The sequence below is a fragment of the Dendropsophus ebraccatus genome, chromosome 6, assembly GCF_027789765.1.
Source record: "Dendropsophus ebraccatus isolate aDenEbr1 chromosome 6, aDenEbr1.pat, whole genome shotgun sequence".
NCBI classification, from domain to species: domain Eukaryota; kingdom Metazoa; phylum Chordata; class Amphibia; order Anura; family Hylidae; genus Dendropsophus; species Dendropsophus ebraccatus.
In genome coordinates, this window is record NC_091459.1 from 44,174,492 (window position 1) to 44,193,970 (window position 19,479).

General features: G+C 47.9%; 1 protein-coding gene across 1 annotated transcript in view; it reads left to right on the forward strand.

Annotated features, from left to right (window-relative positions):
* Positions 1-1,257: 1,257 nt before the first annotated feature.
* The window catches only part of TRDN (triadin), a 255,364-nt gene continuing 237,142 nt past the window's right edge, over positions 1,258-19,479 (forward strand). The window contains exon 1 of the mRNA XM_069974192.1: positions 1,258-1,288. The gene's annotated coding sequence lies outside the window, so the exon portion shown is untranslated. The remainder of the gene's footprint in view (positions 1,289-19,479) is intronic.

Genomic DNA, 19,479 nt, shown 5'->3' on the forward strand with positions numbered 1-19,479 from the left:
GGCTGATACGTGTATTACACTTATCAGCCGCTAGGGGGCAGCAGAGCGCAAGATCCGAAAATAGACGACGCTGGAGCCGGAAAAATACGAAAATAGACGACGCTGGAGCCGGAAAGAGACGATCGGGACTCACGGAAGAAGCCGAAGTCCCAACAAGAGGAAGTGGACGCCGGGAACCCGGAAGACGCCGATCAGGACCCCGGGACAGGTGAGTAATGTACAAATACCTGCTCCGGACCCCTCAGCTACCTAGCTGAGGGGTCCGGAGCAGGTATTTATTACTTGTGGGGACTTTGATCGCCGTGAACGGCCGGCCGGCTGGCCGGCCGTTCACGGCGATCGGGACGGTGGTACCGTGACCACCATTACTTTTTACAGTAATGGCGGTCGGTGCCGTCCTCGGACAGCACCGACCGCCATTTTTTTCCGGGTCATCGGGCCACCGATGGCCCGGAAAGGTTCCGATCGCCGCTATGGGCTTATCAGCCAATAGCGGCGATCGTCGGCATGGGGGGGGTTAACAACCCTCCATGCCGACAGGGAGAGATGGCCTGCTATGTATTATAGCAGGCTATCTCCCCCGATCGGGACCCGGCCGGCCGCGGCGCCCGTTTAAAGGGATGACGTACCGGCACGTCATGGGTCCTTAAGTGACAGTGATCCATGACGTGCCGGTACGTCATGGGTCCTTAAGAGGTTAACATACATAATGATGATAATCGTACAACAACCAATCCCAGTAATTCCAGTAGGGAACATGGCTAATACATAACCTTCCTTCCCCACACGTTCATTGGCTCTTTCAGATTGATGGGAGGAAACTTGCGCAGTTGCGTACATCTGGGTGGGCGCAGGGACTGGTAAACACACGGGGAGATTTATCAAACGTGGTGTGAAGTGAAACTGGCTCTGTTGCCCCCTAGCAACCAATCAGATTCCACCTTTCATTTTCCAAAGAGTCTGTGAGGAATGAAAGACGGAATCTGATTGGTTGCTAGGGGCAACTGAGCCAGTTTCACTTTACACCATGTTTGATAAATCTCCCCCACATTCTGTATTATGTGAGGTAGCACTTCCTGTTGTTAATTTGGTTGCTTCTTGTTGTCTAACCACAGTGTTTCATCTTCACTATCACCAGGGAAATAAAAAAAAAAAAACTGGGCCCACCAAGATAAGGAATAACCTACATATGTAACGCTTCAATGTTCTTCCAAGCTTTCCTGGTTTTTTTTTTCACTTTTTATGTTTGCGTTTACATTTCGGGCTCAAATCACAAGTCACAAGCAAGGTGAGACAATGTCAGTGACCTGATCCATAAGGTGTATGAGAGTATGTTGGTCCCATATTAGTGGGTGTGTGGAATGTTTTTGTGTGATAGTAATCACTTCTTCACAGCCAATTCTACTAGATGGTCCAAACAAATGGGATACTATATGCCTAATATAACAAAGCGCATGCTATTATTCTTGTCCTATATTACCCAAACTGCAAATTATTTCTATTTCTAGAGGAAATACAGTGTCTTTTCTTGTGCTTCCAATTAGAGGTAGTTATTTTGAATGTTTTTAACTTAACCATGTCCTGTAATGGACAGATGAGAGCAAAGAGAACAGTGTCAGACTGGAAAGAATACACCACTTCCTGCAGGACATACAGCAACTAATAAGTACTGGAAGTAAATTACTAATCTATATAACTTCCTAACAACAGTTAATTTAAAAGAAAAAACCTCTAAAGCGATACTCTAAAACACAAAAAAAATATCTTTTAAATCCACTGGTACCCGAAAATAGCAGAGATTTGTAATTTACTTCTTTAAAAAAATCTCAAGCCTTACAAAACTGCTGTATGTCCTGCAGGAAGTGGTGCATTCTTTCCATTCTGGAGAGCAGGAGAGGGTTCATACTCCCCATAGAAAACCTCTCCTGTTCTAGACAGTTCCTGTCACAGACAGAGGTGGCAGCACAGAGCACTGTGTCAGACTGGAAAGAATAAGAGAAACAGATCGCTGATTTCAGGGAGACCAGCCAAACAACAACACTGCCGGCTGCTAGTGAAAGCGCTCAATGCAGTGAAGTCCTAGGTGCATTGCCCCCTGGGAAACATGAATATGCAAAAGAAGGAGGAGCCACCCCTTACAGGAGCCAACCCTTGGCTGGGTCCTTCCCGGAGGGATATCTGACTAGTCCTGTGTTTCGAGACTCTTTGATGAGGCTCCACGGGCTCTTCTTTTGCAGACTGGAAAGAGTACACCACTTCCTGCAGGACATACAGCAGCTGATAAGTACTGAAAAATTTTAGATTTTTAAATAGAAGTAAATTACTAATCTGTATAACTTACTGACACAAGCTGATTTAAAAGAAAGAAAAAATTGCTGGAGTTCCCTTTTTAGTTTCAAATTGTCTTCCTTTGTTTGTATTCAGCATGATAAAATACCATCAATGAAAACACATAAGATGGTAAAACACTAAAAAGAACCATCTATTTACACTAAATGACAAGATCCTATTATTATTATCTGCACGCAATGTTTGTTGCATTGAAAAATTAGTAGGAAATCCAAGAACTTGTATTGATGGGATGTTGTTTATTTTACTCAGGTTCTCATGCTGAAAGGATTTTAATAGAGTAGGATGAAGAGCTAATGTATCCTCTCATAGTCCCCAGGGAACAAAAGCTTATAACCATGTGAAGCACTTCCATTTTGTCACTTATTCACTTGTCACCAATAAGCCACCTGCACTCCAATCTTCTTTTTCTTTCAACAAATAGCTTTCCTTCTGGGCTACTTGTACGCTGCTAGGGCAATCATGTGGGACAAAGCATCTATGCATACTACAGTCATTTTAGAACAGCGTTATTTCGTATGCACAGCGGTGATCTTGGTCTATGGTATGGAAAATAATTGCATTTTTATATAAATGTAATGGTAATTTATTATAAATAATAATATTTTCTTCTGTATTTTTGGAATATTAAAGCGTATCACTGCAGAAGAATCCTGCAATCTTGTAATTATGGCTGTGGCAGACTTTAGATACACTATAATGTAAGCAGATACCTGTACATATCATTATGCACAGCCATTATGTTCCAAGATATAGAAATACCTTAGTACTGTACAGTACAGTAAAAGATAGTTTTTAAAACTATGGATAAAAAATATAAAACAAATGTTAAAGGAAACATGTCAAGTGACTTTATTATACTTTGGGATAATTAGATTTTAAATAAATTATATGCAAAGCACTGCTGAGTCAGGAATGTATAATACTGCTGAAGAGTCCGGGGGTTGGGTCGCTGTTCTGAAGAGTCATGAATGTATAATACTGCTGAAGAGTCCGGGGGTTAGGTCGCTGTTCTGAAGAGTCATAAATGTGTAATACTGCTGAAGAGTCCGGGAGTTAGGTCGCTGTTCTGAAGAGTCATGAATGTGTAATACTGCTGAAGAGTCCGGGGGTTAGGTCGCTGTTCTGAAGAGTCATGAATGTGTAATACTGCTGAAGAGTCCGGGGGTTAGGTTGCTGTTCTGAAGAGTCATGAATGTGTAATACTGCTGAAGAGTCCGGGGGTTAGGTCGCTGTTCTGAAGAGTCATGAATGTGTAATACTGCTGAAGAGTCCGGGGGTTAGGTTGCTGTTCTGAAGAGTCATAAATGTGTAATACTGCTGAAGAGTCCGGGAGTTAGGTCGCTGTTCTGAAGAGTCATGAATGTGTAATACTGCTGAAGAGTCCGGGGGTTAGGTCACTGTTCTGAAAAGTCATGAATGTGTAATACTGCTGAAGAGTCCGGGGGTTAGGTCGCTGTTCTGAAGAGTCATGAATGTGTAATACTGCTGAAGAGTCCGGGGGTTAGGTCGCTGTTCTGAAGAGTCATGAATGTGTGATACTGCTGAAGAGTCCGGGGGTTAGGTTGCTGTTCTGAAGAGTCATGGATGTATAATACTGCCGAAGAGTCACGGGATAGTGATGCTCTTCTGAAAAGTCATGCTGTCCAGCCTTAAACATGCCCTCACCACAGCATCTTGAGTCCAGTGATAAATTATAGTTTTAGGGGGCCTCTTCTACGGAGCGATAATCGGCTGAATCGGCCCAATAATCGCTCGGTGGAATAGAGAAAACGATCAGCTGATGATCGTGTCATCATGTTTATTTAGGCCCAAACCTAAAATAATCAGGTCACCCACCGTGCATCGCTGCGTGGAATAGCGGTGTGTGGCGGGCGACTGACGATTCAAGCAGCATACATTACCTAGCAGAGCTTCTCCTCCGCTCTGTCTTCTGGTCCCACACACAGCAGCAGCTTCCGTGCCGCCTGACTGAGCTGTCAGACCGCTTAGCCAATCACAGGCCGGGACCGCCGCGGCCAGTGATTGGCTGAGCAGTCTGACAGCTCAGTCAGGCCGCTCCAGAGTTGATGCTGCGAGCGGGACCAGGATAAAGATGGAGCGGAGGAGAAGCCCTGCTAGGTAATGTATGCTGCAAGGGCTTCAAGGACATTGGTAACGATGTCCCTGCAGCCCTCGCTAACCGATCATCGAGGCGTGGAATAGGCCCAGTAAACGAGTGCTGATCTACCAGATCGGCGCTCGTTTACATTATTGATTGGCCCGTGGAATACGCCCCTTAGCTATTTAGTAAAGATAAGCAAACTTTTCAAACGTTCAGTTTGGCAGGTTCGGCACACTTTTTCTGAACCGAACCTTCAGTGAAGCACTAAAATAGCTGAAAGATTGCGACATTTTGCTGCTTTGGTGCAATGAAAAAAAATTCTCAACTATACTTACCTGTTCGCGCTCCCCCGGTGTCTCCCACAGCCACTAAAATCCTGACTGAGACAGCACCGCAGGCAGTAATTGGCTGAGATATATGGTGGATTGTTTTTCTTTAATTAATTTTCCAGAACAAAAAGAAAAAGTGCACAGAATCCTTTATCTTTTCCATTTCAGCTAAACAAATTTACGCCTGCTCAGCGAATTACTGACTGACTGAGACAAGAAAGAACCACGGCCTGTGATTGGCTAAGCAGGCTGTCATTGGGTTGTCACTAAAATGACAGGCTGTTCAGCCAATCACTGGTTACAGCACTGTCCTATCTCTGTCCGTGATTGGCTGAATGGGCTTGAGTTGGCTGAAAACACCGCACACCTGGAGGAGGACACGGGTCCCATATGATTCTTGTGTGTTTTCAACCATATAAACTATAGCATGCGTACAGTAGGTATCTGTGGGTCAAAGTTATTGATACAATAAATTAAAGGTGTAAGGCATGAATAGATATTAATGACTATCTATCTATCTATCTATCTATCTATCTATCTATCTATCTATCTATTCAAGAAAAGTAGCATACCTCTGGTGTACATACAGGATTGGGTGTCTTGATCTGGGTCCACAATCTTCAATAAACAAACCAGCATAGAAAATGTGATTTTTTTTTTTTATCTATCTATCTATCTATCTATCTATCTATCTATCTATCTATCTATCTATCAATCTATCTATCTATCTATCTATCTATCTATCTATCTATCTATCTATCTATCTATCAATCTATCTATCTATCAATCTATCTATCTATCTGCACTATGTTTGTACATTTTTATTGCTACACTGATTCAATTACCCACATGTGTTTTGTGCTGTATATAAGAAACCAGTATGCTGGGTAGTGTTCACTGGCTTGAAAAAAGTTCACATTGACTGAACAGAAACGTTGCTGCTGTATCCTATGAGCTAAAATAAATCACTATTAATTTCATTTTTGTAATGCTGACGTTGTTTGGACTCTATCTATTTATCTATCTATCTATCTATCATCTATCTATCTATCTATCTATCTATCTATCTATCTATCTATCTATCTATCTATCTATCTATCTATCTTTAAGTAAATTCAGCAGCACTCAGGAGAATAAGGGTGCCAGGCAAGGAACTCCAACCTCGAGCCCACTTGTAGATATGTAAAGTAGATTGTCGGCACTCCGGATAACGTGAAAAAACAGTGCAAATTTATTCAAAGTTGTCACAGCATTACAGGAAGGCAACGTTTCTGTGGCCTCTCGCCACTGGCTTGAAAATGGTGGCGAGAGGCCACAGAAACGTTACCTTCCTGTAATGCTGTGACAACTTTGAATAAATTTGCACAGTTTTTTCACGTTATCCGGAGTGCCGACAATCTACTTTACATATCTATCTATCTATCTATCTATCTATCTATCTATCTATTTATCTATCTATCTATCTATCTATCTATCTATCTATCTATCTATCTATCTATCATCTATCTATCTATCTATCTATCTAGTTGCAGAAAATCCACGGTACACCAATCTTCTAAAACAGAATACTTATTCAAAATTCATTGTGCAGCAATCCAAAGACACAATGTTTCGGCAGCTACTTGTCACCATTTTTAAAGAGGACCTGTCACCCCCCGTGTCGGGGTGACAGGCTCCCAACCCCCCGCTAGAGCACCTTATACGTACCTGATCGCGCCGGGTCCCGCTTCTTGAGACCGTCGGGTGACGGAGATTTCAGCGCCCGAAGCCTGGCGTGCGCGCTCCTGAGACGAGTCCAACACTCATAGAGAATGAATGGTGAGTCCGACGCTCCGTCATTCTCTATGAGTGTTGGACTCATCTGAGGAGTGCCCACGCCGGGCTTCGGGCACTGAAATCTCCGTCACCCGACCGTCTCAAGAAGCGCGATCAGGTACGTATAAGGTGCTCTAGCGGAGGGGTCAGGAGCCTGTCACCCCGTGACAGGTTCCCTTTAAGCTTGAAAATGGTGGCAAGTAGCTGCCGAAACGTTGGGTCTTTAGATTGCTGCACAATGAATTTTGAATAAATATTCATAAGGCTCTTGAAGATTGTTGTGCCATGGATTTTCTGCAACTACATTGATAGAACTCTTGGTCGGGACCTGTGTCGGCTGGCAACACTTTATGAACTCTTAGAGTGCTGCTTCATTTCTTTCTAGCAATGCAAGTAGTAGAAGATCACTGCAACACTATGGCATAGTTATAAAGACTTAGCTTTATTTCATCAAACAAATTTAGCAACACTCCAGCTGCCCCTTACAGAGCCATTTTTAAAGCTTTTGAAATGGATATGTGAAGCAGCAGAATCATTGCTGAATTCAATAAAGCGAGATCCCAGCCCCCACCCCCCACCCACCCAAAAAAGAAATTCTAATTAACTGGTTCCAGAAAGGGCCAGAGATTTCTAATTTACTTCTATTAAAAAAAAAAAATCTTGTCTTCCAGTACTTATCTATATCCTGCAGGAAGTGGTGTATTCTTTCCAATCTGACCCAGTGCTTTCTGCTGCCACCTCTGGCAATGTCAGGAACTGCTCAGAACAGTAGCAAATCTCCATAGAAAACCTTTCCTGCGTTCCAGACTGGAAAGAAAGTAAATTACAAATCTCTGGCACTTTCAGGCACCAGTTGATTTGAAAGATTTTTTTTTTCTTGGTGAACAACCCCTTTAAAGGGAATAAAAATAACACTTTTTCATTGTGAAGAAGTACTGCAGCGGTCTTCCTCAACTACTTGAATGTTGTACCTTTGACAAAGGTTTCTGCACACCTGCCTGTACCAACCCTTGATTTGTGCAATCTATTAGAATTGAGTGAACCGAATCGTTTGAATGCAGCTCTAGGGAGTGTGGGAAGACATAAATACAATCTATTGCCAATGGCTATGCCCATATTTTCCAGGCAGCCTTAGGGCTGCATCTAACTTCCTAAGCCACCTCTAATGAAATGCAGAGAGTTTAGGGTTCGCTCAGCTCTACTCTACTATCTATCTATCTATCTATCTATCTATCTATCTATCTATCTATCTACAGTGGCCAGGGGCGTAGCTAAAATGTCATGGGCCCTGGTGCGAAAGGTCAACTTGGGGCCCCCTCTTGACCAGTAACACCATACCACTCCAGGAGGTGGGCCCGACAGAGGATGGCACTAGCACACAAACAGCCCACCACACACACCCAGGACACAGCACACAAGCACCGGCCCACCACACACCCAGGACACAGCACACAAGCACCGGCCCACCACACACCCAGGACACAAACACAGGCCCACCACAAACACCCAGGACACACACCCAGATCCACCACACACACCCAGGACACACACCCAGATCCACCACACACACCCAGGACACACACCCAGATCCACCACACACACACAGGACACAAACACAAATCCACCACACACACCCAGGACACACACCCAGATCCACCACACACACCCGGGACACACACCCAGATCCACCACACACACCCAGGACACAAACACAGGCTCACCACACACACCCAGGGCACAAACACAGATCCACCACACACCCAGGACACAAACACAGATCCACCACACACACCCAGATCCACCACACACACAGGACACAAACACAGGCCCACCACACACACCCAGGACACAAACACAGATCCACCACACACACCCAGGAAACAAACACAGGCCCACCGACACACACAGGACACAAACACAGATCCACCACACACACCCAGGTCCACTACACACACCCAGGACACAAACACAGGTACACCACACACCCAGGACACAAACACAGGCTCACCACACACACCCAGGACACAAACACAGGCCCACCACACACATCCAGGACACAAACACAGGCCCACCACACACACAGGACACAAACACAGATCCACCACACACACCCAGGACACACACCCAGGTCCACCACACACCCAGGACACAAACACAGGTCCACCACACACACCCAGGACCAGGGCCGGACTGGGACTTAAAGTCAGCCCTGGCAATCAAACCCCAGCAGCCCACACACCATATCATGGATAGCCGTGTAAAATACGCACTGTAGCAAATTCTGCTTCATTTAGCCATGTCCCCACTACTCCCTTAAACATGTGAACCCACCACCAGCACACAAAAATAATGCTATAACATGATCTGCTGTGGATTTGATGCGGCATATTTATGCATTCATTTCAACTGATTAAATCAGAAGCATCAAATCCGCATTGGATTAGGTATGAACGTGCCCTTAAAGGGAACCTGTGGGGTCTATACCAGGTGCACAGCTGTAGATCCCAGCGTACAGGTCGGGGACCGGACCTTTAGTCCATTGTAAACCTCTGTAATCATATATTCATCAAGTGTCACAGAGGTGGAGCCACCGCAGCACCTTCTGCCCCCGTCCCTTCCTGCTCTAACTGATGGACCTATAGGGTGCTGCTGCTGCCGCTGCTTTTGTGAAACTTTAGTTGGAAATAAAAAAGACAATTATATAAGTTTACACTGGACTAAAGGTCCTGTCAGTGATATCTACCTCACTCCTGTCTGCTGAGATCTACAGCCCTAGACCTGGTACGGACCTCACAGATTCCCTTTAAAGGAGAAAAACATGGCCACCTTCTTCCAGAAACAGTGCCACACTCTTCTTCAGTTTGTGTGAGGTATTGCAGCTCAGTTCCATTGAAGTGAATGGAGCCAAGTTGTAATAACCATACAGAGTCTGAGGACAGGGTGGTGCTGTTTTTGGATAAAAGTTACTATATTTTTTAAATCCCTTTTATCCTATGTCTGCACTCCATATAATGGCGGTATAAGTAGTAAGGTTTTATTTATTAAAATGTGTCTGCTACAAATGTGTAATCAAAGCTACAAAATAAGGTGCTACATAGCAATTTCCTACGGGATATCTATCTCCTATTTATCTCTCTCTCTATCTCCTATCTATCTATCTATCTATCTCCTATATATCTATCTCCTATCTATCTACTATTTATCTCTCTCTCTCTCTCTCTCTCTCTCTCTATCTATCTATCTTATATCTCTCTCCAAAACTACCAGTATATAAGTAACAAATAATATCACCACACCATAAGCACTGCCATTAACACCACATAATGACTAATACCGCTACACTGTGACTGAATACAATCCACTATATAAAACACTAATATTACCAATAATACGAGTAATACCATCACACCGTGCTCACTACTCCCACCATACGGTGACTGGATAATACCACTATTCTGGCACCAAATAACAGCCACTCTATAATGGCCAATATTCTCCCAAAGCAGTGACCATAGAACACAGTTGTTAAACTCCGTCCCTCCAACTGTTACAAAACTACAATCCCCATCATGCCTGGACAGCTAAAGCATGACGGGAATTGTAGTTTTGCAACACCCAGAGGGCCGGAGTTTGACACCCCTGATACTTAAGGCCCTATTCCACGGAACGATTATTGTTCGTATTCGGCCGATATCGGCCGCTACGGACGATAATCGTCGCGTGGAATAGAGTGCAACGATCAGCTGACATCGTTCATGTCGGCGGATCGTTGCAGTCGCTTGTTTTTCAACATGTTGAAAAACAAGTGACTGATATAGCAGCGATCTGCTCCATTGAATAGGAGCGTCGGCAGCAGACGCTGCTATATCATATGGGCTGCCCGGACGATCAGCGATCACCCGGGCAGCCCCCTTGCAGCTCCCCGCCGCCCCCTCCCGCACTCACCCGCTCGTTGCTGCCGCGCTGAATAGCAGCGGCAGCGTGCGGGGAACGAGGAGCAAACGAGCGCTGAGAGCGCTCGTTTGCTCCTCTAACGACCCGTGTAATAGGCCCATTAGGTAGATTCCAGCTGTATAAAGGTTCTGCAGACCTTATATGTGATTATGGTGCAGTTACATACTGTGACTCACAGTCGGCGTCTTCTCTGTATGAAGAAACGTCCACTTTTCCTTTTCTTCTCAATCTATCTCCGGCCATCATGAAGGCTTCTCTGGCCAGGACTCCTCTCCACGGGATCTGCCAGACAGACATTTTAGGCTTCTCGCTCCAGCAACATCCTCATCTATACATCCCCCCATATAGAATAGCTCCCCTACTGTACATCCTTCCATATAGAATAGCCCCCCATGCTGTACATCCCCCCAATATAGAATAGCCCCCCTGCATCCCCCCATATAGAATAGCCCCCCTGCTGTACATCCCCCATATAGAATAGCCCCCTTGCATCCCCCCCATATAGAATAGCCCCCCCTGCATCCCCCCCATATATAATAGCCCCCCTGTGCATCCCCCCCATATAGAATAGCCCCCCCCTGCATCCCCCGCCATATAGAATAGCCCCCCCTGCATCCCCCCCATATAGAATAGCCCCCCTGTGCATCCCCCCATATAGAATAGCCCCCCTGTGCATCCCCCCATATAGAATAGCCCCCCTGTGCATCCCCCCATATAGAATAGCCCCCCTGTGCATCCCCCCATATAGAATAGCCCCCCTGTGCATCCCCCCATATAGAATAGCCCCCCTGTGCATCCCCCCAAATAGAATAGCCCCCTGTGCATCCCCCCATATAGAATAGCCCCCCTGTGCATCCCCCCATATAGAATAGCCCCCCCTGCATCCCCCATATAGAATAGTCCCCCCTGCATCCCCCCATATAGAGAAGTCCCCCTTGCATGCCCCCATATAAAATAGCCCCCCTGCTGTACATCCCCCCATATAGAATAGTCCCCCCTGTACATCCCCCATATAGAATAGCCCCCCTGCTGTACATCCCCCCATATAGAATAGTCCCCCCCTGTACATCCCCCATATAGAATAGCCCCCCTGCTGTACATCCCCAACATTGAATAGTCCCCCTGCATCCCCCAATATAGAATAGCCCCCCTGCATCCCCCCATATAGAATAGCCCCCCAATACAAAATAGCCCCCATCTCCAATACAGAATAGCCCCCTTACATCCTCCCATATAGAATAGCCCCCTTACATCCCCCCATATAGAACAGCCCCCTTACATCCCCCCATAAAGAATAGCCCCCCAATACAGAATAACCCCTAACATCCTCAATACAGAATAGCCCCCTTACATCCCCCCAATACAGAATAGCCCCCTTACATCCCCCCATATAGAATCGCCCCCCCCTGCATCCCCCAATACAGAATAGCCCCCTTACATCCCCCCATATAGAATAGCCCCCTTATACAGAATAGCCCCCCAATACAGAATAGCCCCCTTACATCCCCCATATAGAATAGCCCCCAATACAGAAAAGCCCCCTTACATCCCCAATACAGAATAGCCCCCTTACATCCCCCATATAGAATAGCCACCCCTGCATCCCCCCAATACAGAATAGCCCCCTTACATCCCCCATATAGAATACCCCCCTTACAGAATAGCCCCCCAATACAGAATAGCCCCCTTACAAAATAGCCCCCCAATACAGAATAGCCCCCTTACATCCCCCCATATAGAATAGCCCCCCAATACAGAATAGCCCCCCAATACAGAATAGCCCCCTTACATCCCCCCATACAGAACAGCCCCCTTACATCCCCTCATATAGAATAGCCCCCTTACATCCCCTCATATAGAATAGCCCCCTTACATCCCCCCATACAGAATAGCCTCCTTACATCCCCCCATACAGAATAGCCTCCTTACATCCCCCCATACAGAACAGCCCCCTTACATCCCCCCATACAGAACAGCCCCCTTACATCCCCCCAATATAGAATAGCCCCCCTGTGCATCCCTTCATATAGAATAGCCCCCCTGTGCATCCCCCATATAGAATAGCCCCCCTATGCATCCCCCCATATAGAATAGCCCCCTTACATCCCCCCATATAGAACAGCCCCCTTACATCCCCCCATAAAGAATAGCCCCCCAATACAGAATAACCCCTAACATCCTCAATACAGAATAGCCCCCTTACATCCCCCAATACAGAATAGCCCCCTTACATCCCCCCATATAGAATCGCCCCCCCCCCTGCATCCCCCCAATACAGAATAGCCCCCTTACATCCCCCCATATAGAATAGCCCCCTTACATCCCCAATACAGAATAGCCCCCTTACAGAATAGCCCCCCAATACAGAATAGCCCCCCCAATACAGAATAGCCCCCTTACATCCCCCATATAGAATAGCCCCCAATACAGAAAAGCCCCCTTACATCCCCAATACAGAATAGCCCCCTTACATCCCCCATATAGAATAGCCACCCCTGCATCCCCCCAATACAGAATAGCCCCCTTACATCCCCCATATAGAATACCCCCCTTACAGAATAGCCCCCCAATACAGAATATCCCCCTTACAGAATAGCCCCCCAATACAGAATAGCCCCCTTACATCCCCCCATATAGAATAGCCCCCCAATACAGAATAGCCCCCCAATACAGAATAGCCCCCTTACATCCCCCCATACAGAACAGCCCCCTTACATCCCCTCATATAGAATAGCCCCCTTACATCCCCTCATATAGAATAGCCCCCTTACATCCCCCCATACAGAATAGCCTCCTTACATCCCCCCATACAGAACAGCCCCCTTACATCCCCCCATACAGAACAGCCCCCTTACATCCCCCCAATATAGAATAGCCCCCCTGTGCATCCCTTCATATAGAATAGCCCCCCTGTGCATCCCCCATATAGAATAGCCCCCCTATGCATCCCCCCATATAGAATAGCCCCCTTACATCCCCCCATATAGAATAGCCCCCTTACATCCCCCCATTTAGAATAGCCCCCTTACATCCCCCCATTTAGAACAGCCCCCTTACATCCCCCCATATAGAACAGCCCCCTTACATCCCCCCATACAGAATAGCCCCTTACATCCCCCATACAGAATAGTCCCCTTACATCCCCCCATACAGAATAGCCCCCTTACATCCCCCATATAGAATAGCCCCCTTACATCCCCCCATATAGAACAGCCCCCTTACATCCCCCCATATAGAATAGCCCCCTTACATCCCCCATATAGAACAGCCCCCTTACATCCCCCCATATAGAATAGCCCCCTTACATCCCCCATATAGAACAGCCCCCTTACATCCCCCCATACAGAATAGCCCCTTACATCCCCCCATACAGAATAGTCCCCTTACATCCCCCATATAGAATAGCCCCCTTACATCCCCCATATAGAATAGCCCCCTTACATCCCCCATATAGAACAGCCCCCTTACATCCCCCCATACAGAATAGCCCCTTACATCCCCCCATACAGAATAGTCCCCTTACATCCCCCCATACAGAATAGCCCCCTTACATCCCCCATATAGAATAGCCCCCTTACATCCCCCCATATAGAACAGCCCCCTTACATCCCCCCATATAGAATAGCCCCCTTACATCCCCCATATAGAACAGCCCCCTTACATCCCCCGTATAGAACAGCCCCCTTACATCCCCCCATATAGAATAGCCCCCTTACATCCCCCATATAGAACAGCCCCCTTACATCCCCCATACAGAATAGCCCCTTACATCCCCCCATACAGAATAGCCCCCTTACATCCCCCATATAGAATAGCCCCCTTACATCCCCCCATACAGAATAGCCCCCTTACATCCCCCCATATAGAATAGCCCCCTTACATCCCCCCATACAGAATAGCCCCCTTACATCCCCCCATATAGAACAGCCCCCTTACATCCCCCATATAGAATAGCCCCCTTACATCCCCCCATATAGAATAGCCCCCTTACATCCCCCATATAGAACAGCCCCCTTACATCCCCCATATAGAACAGCCCCCTTACATCCCCCATATAGAACAGCCCCCTTACATCCCCCCATACAGAATAGCCCCCTTACATCCCCCCATACAGAATAGCCCCCTTACATCCCCCCATTTAGAATAGCCCCCTTACATCCCCCAATATAGAATAGCCCCCCTGTGCACACACCCCCCATACAGAATAGCCCCCCTGTGCATCCCCCCATATAGAATAGCCCCCTTGCATCCCCCCATATAGAACAACCCCCTTACATCCCCCCATACAGAACAGTCCCCCCTGCATCCCCCCAATAGTATAGGCCCCCTGCACACCTCCCCCCCCCCCCATAGAATAGCCCCCCTGCGTGTCTCCCCCCTCCCGATATGTGGCCACATGTGAAGGGCTTTATATAAAAAAAAACACAAAAAAAAACAACATTCTCACCTTACCTCGCTCCCCAGCAGCTTCTTCCTCGGCCTGGATCTTCGGTCCACAGCTGCAGCGCGGCGGCGGCAGCTCCTCTCCTCTCTCTCCTCCAGGTCCTCAGCGGCGCGTCAGGGAAGTGACGTCACCGCTGGGGGCCTGGTGGAGGTGGCTGCAGACGTGCCTGCGCGCGGCACGTCTGCGGCCTCGGCACTTAGAGGTACCAAGCGGGGCGGAGACATGCCACCGCAGCCCCCTCCCGCTATCACAGCCCGCTCACCTTGGCACGGCTGGCCCGCCCCTGCCCGCTCCTGACATGCTCCTCCAACTAACGAGGGGCCGCTGCGGCCGGCCGCATCGGCCCCATGCTCCTGCTCCACGTTGATTAGATTGGAGGAGCATGTTAGGAGCGGGCAGCGGCCGGCCGAGCGTCTGGGCAGAAAGAAGCGGGCCGCAGCGCTGTTTTTTTTTTTTTTTGTATCATTCAGCCCGGGCGGCCCACGGACTGGTAATCCGGCCAGCCCAGCGGGCATTTGCCCGCCTTGCCAGATTACCAGTCCGGGCCTGCCCAGGACACACACCCAGGTCCACCACACACCCAGGACACAAACACAGATCCACCACACACATGCAGGACACAAACACAGGCTCACCACACACACCTAGGACACAAAAACAGGTCCACCACACACACCCAGGACACAAACACAGGCCCACCACACACAGGACACAAACACAGATTCACCACACACACCCAGGTCCACCACACACACACACACACCCAGGACACACACCCAGGTCCACCACACACACGACACAAACACAGTTCCACCATACACACCAAGGACAAAAACACAGGTCCACCAGACACACCCAGGACACACACCCAGGCCCACCACACACACAGGACACAAACACAGATCCACCACACACACCCAGGACACAAACACAGGCTCACCACACACACCCAGGACACAAACACAGGTCCACCACAAACACCAAGGACACAAACACAGGCCCACCACACACACACACCCAGGATACACACCCAGGTCCACCACACACACACCCAGGACACAAACACAGGTCTACCACACACACCCAGGACACAAACACAGGTCCACCACACACACCCAGGACACACACCCAGGTCCACCACACACCCAGGACACAAACACAGATCCACCACACACACCCAGGACACAAACACAGGCTCACCACACACACCCAGGACACAAACACAGGTCCACCACACACACGCAGGACACAAACACAGGCTCACCACACACACCCAGGACACAAAAACAGGTCCACCACACACACCCAGGACACAAACACAGGCCCACCACACCCAGGACACAAACACAGATTCACCACACACACCCAGGTCCACCACACACACACACACCCAGGACACACACCCAGGTCCACCACACACACGACACAAACACAGTTCCACCATACACACCCAGGACACAAACACAGGTCCACCAGACACACCCAGGACACACACCCAGGCCCACCACACACACAGGACACAAACACAGGCTCACCACACACACCCAGGACACAAACACAGGTCCACCACACACACCCAGGACACACACCCAGGTCCACCACACACACAGGACACAAACACAGATCCACCACACACACCCAGGACACAAACACAGGCTCACCACACACACCCAGGACACAAACACAGGTCCACCACAAACACCAAGGACACAAACACAGGCCCACCACACACACAGGACACAAACACAGATCCACCACACACACCCAGGACACACAACCAGTTCCACCACACACACACACCCAGGGCACACACCCAGGTCCACCACACACACAGGACACAAACACAGATCCACCACACACAGAGGACACAAACACAGGCCCACCACACACACCCAGGACACAAACACAGGTCCACAACACACACAGGACACAAACACAGGCCCACCACACACACACACACACACACAGGTCCACCACACACACCCAGGACACAAACACAGGTCCACCACACACACCCAGGACACACACCCAGATCCACCACACACACACAGGACACAAACACAGGTTCACCACACACACAGGACACAAACACAGATCCACCACACACACAGGACACAAACACAGGCCCACCACACACACACACCCAGGACACAAACACAGGCCCACCACACACACACCCAGGACACAAACACAGGCCCACCACACACACACCCAGGACACAAACACAGGCCCACCACACACACCCAGGACACACAGCCAGATCCACCACACACACCCAGGACACACACCCAGGTCCACCACACACAGAGGACACAAACACAGGCCCACCACACACACACACAGGACACAAACACAGGCTCACCACACACAGGACACAAATACAGGCCCACCACACACACCCAGGACACAAACACAGGCTCACCACACACACAGGACACACACCCAGGTCCACCACACACAGATCCACAACACACCCAGGACACAAACACAGGCCCACCACACACACCAAGGACACACACCCAGATCCACCACACACAGGACACAAACACAGATCCACCACACACACCCAGGTCCACAACACACACAGACAGAGCAGGGTGATGGAGCAGAATGGGTGGGACACAGGCAGTACCACCACTTGCCTCTGACACCTGGGATGACCGGCAGCTGAAGAATAGGTGGGGTGCAGGTGGATAACAGGCAGGACGTAGACGGGCCCCCACTCACCTCCATTACCGCGGTGACTAGCCAGAACGGGCGGGACATGGGAGGGATGTGGGCGGAACATAGGCGGGCCCCCACTAGGCTACAGCTGTGGCCAGAGAAACGTGTGGGACGTAGGCGGAACATGGGCGGGATGTGGGCGGGACACGGGCGGAACATGGGCGGGCCCCCACTTGGCTTGCTGTTAAGCAACTGCGTGCATCCATGGGTCCGTGTGACCCATGAATGCAAGCAGCTTGTTAAAGTGGGGGCACATTGAGGTGGCAGGGGGGGCTGGGCCCCCCTAGCTGGCGGGTCGGGTCGCGACCGCTGCGACCCCTGTAGCTAAGCCACTGACAGTGGCACCTTGGTTTAAGAGTGTTTTGGTTTAAGAACTCACAGTTTTTCAAAATTGTGACTTGGTTTAAGAGCATTGCTTTGGTTTAAGAGCTCCCTGTACTGGGTGGAAGTGCGAGTGGATCAGGGGCATGGTCTGCACAGCGGGGTCTACAGCCCTGTACTCTGACCTAGGAAGTCTCCCAACCAATTGTCTGCATTTCTATGATTTCTTGTGGGATATTTTGCTTTGGTTTAAGAGTGGATTTGTATTACAAGCACGTTCCCGGAACAAATTATGCTCATAATCCATCTATCTATCTCTCTAGTATCCAAAAATGTAGCGGCATATTCAAATCAAGTGAAGTGTTTATTTGCTCAAGAAGTGTCCCTTAAGAAAAAACACTTCTTCACTTGATTTGGATGTGCCGCTACAATTTTGGATACTATATTACTACACCTTGAATCGGGTGTTGGTAACAGGCACCCAGCCTTTTATATAAGAGTGCAGTGGATTTTTTAACTATCCATCTATCTATCTATCTATCTATCTATCTATCTATCTATCTATCTATCATCTATGTGATATTTATATATCTATTTATCATCTGTGTCATATCTATATATCTATCGAAAGAAAGATACATTTTTTTCCTTTGATATAAAATCTATATATTTTTAGCTTTTTCATATTGAGTAAATTTCATACAATATTTCCATGTGTTAAAAAATAACCAGAAACCCCCCCAAATACTGCAAAAAAAAAGCCTATTTATATTTGTTAAAATTGTCATTTGATAAAAAGAATTCCTGTTGCTCTATTTTCCTTGTAAACTGAATTCACATCAGACCTTTTTCCTTCCTCTGTTCTGTGACAATTGTTTTGGTTGACATGACTGAAAAACTCTACTGTGCTTGGTTGCCTACATAGGTAATTATTTCCACGCTTTACATTCATTTAAACTTGTAGGAGTTAGGAATAGCTGCAGCCTGGATTTTATTTAAGAATAAACATAGAAACATTCGGCATGCTGGGGTTTTATTCACTGAAAACAATAACCAAGTTAGATGGCTCTACACCTTTCTGACAGGTAACTTTGTAAGGGGGGTAGAGCTGGAAACTGGCAGCTCAATGCTGGTGAGCGAGAGGGAACAATCGGCCAGTAATCAGCCGTCCCTAAAGACTCCCGCATGTGTGGCTTCATTAACAATATCTTAATTGAATGTCAACCAGGTTAGCATCGACTTGTTAAGCTGGTGCCGAAGAAATGAAAATATTCTCAAAATGTCAGATAACAGGGCACATCTCATAATGTAGAATTGTTCTATTAAAAGGGATGAAAGACATGCTCTATTGAGTAGCTCCGTTCCTGTGGGCATTTCAAAGTACTGCAATTAATAAAAAGATGAAAAAGAACTCCCCCCCCCCATATTTCAACATCGGT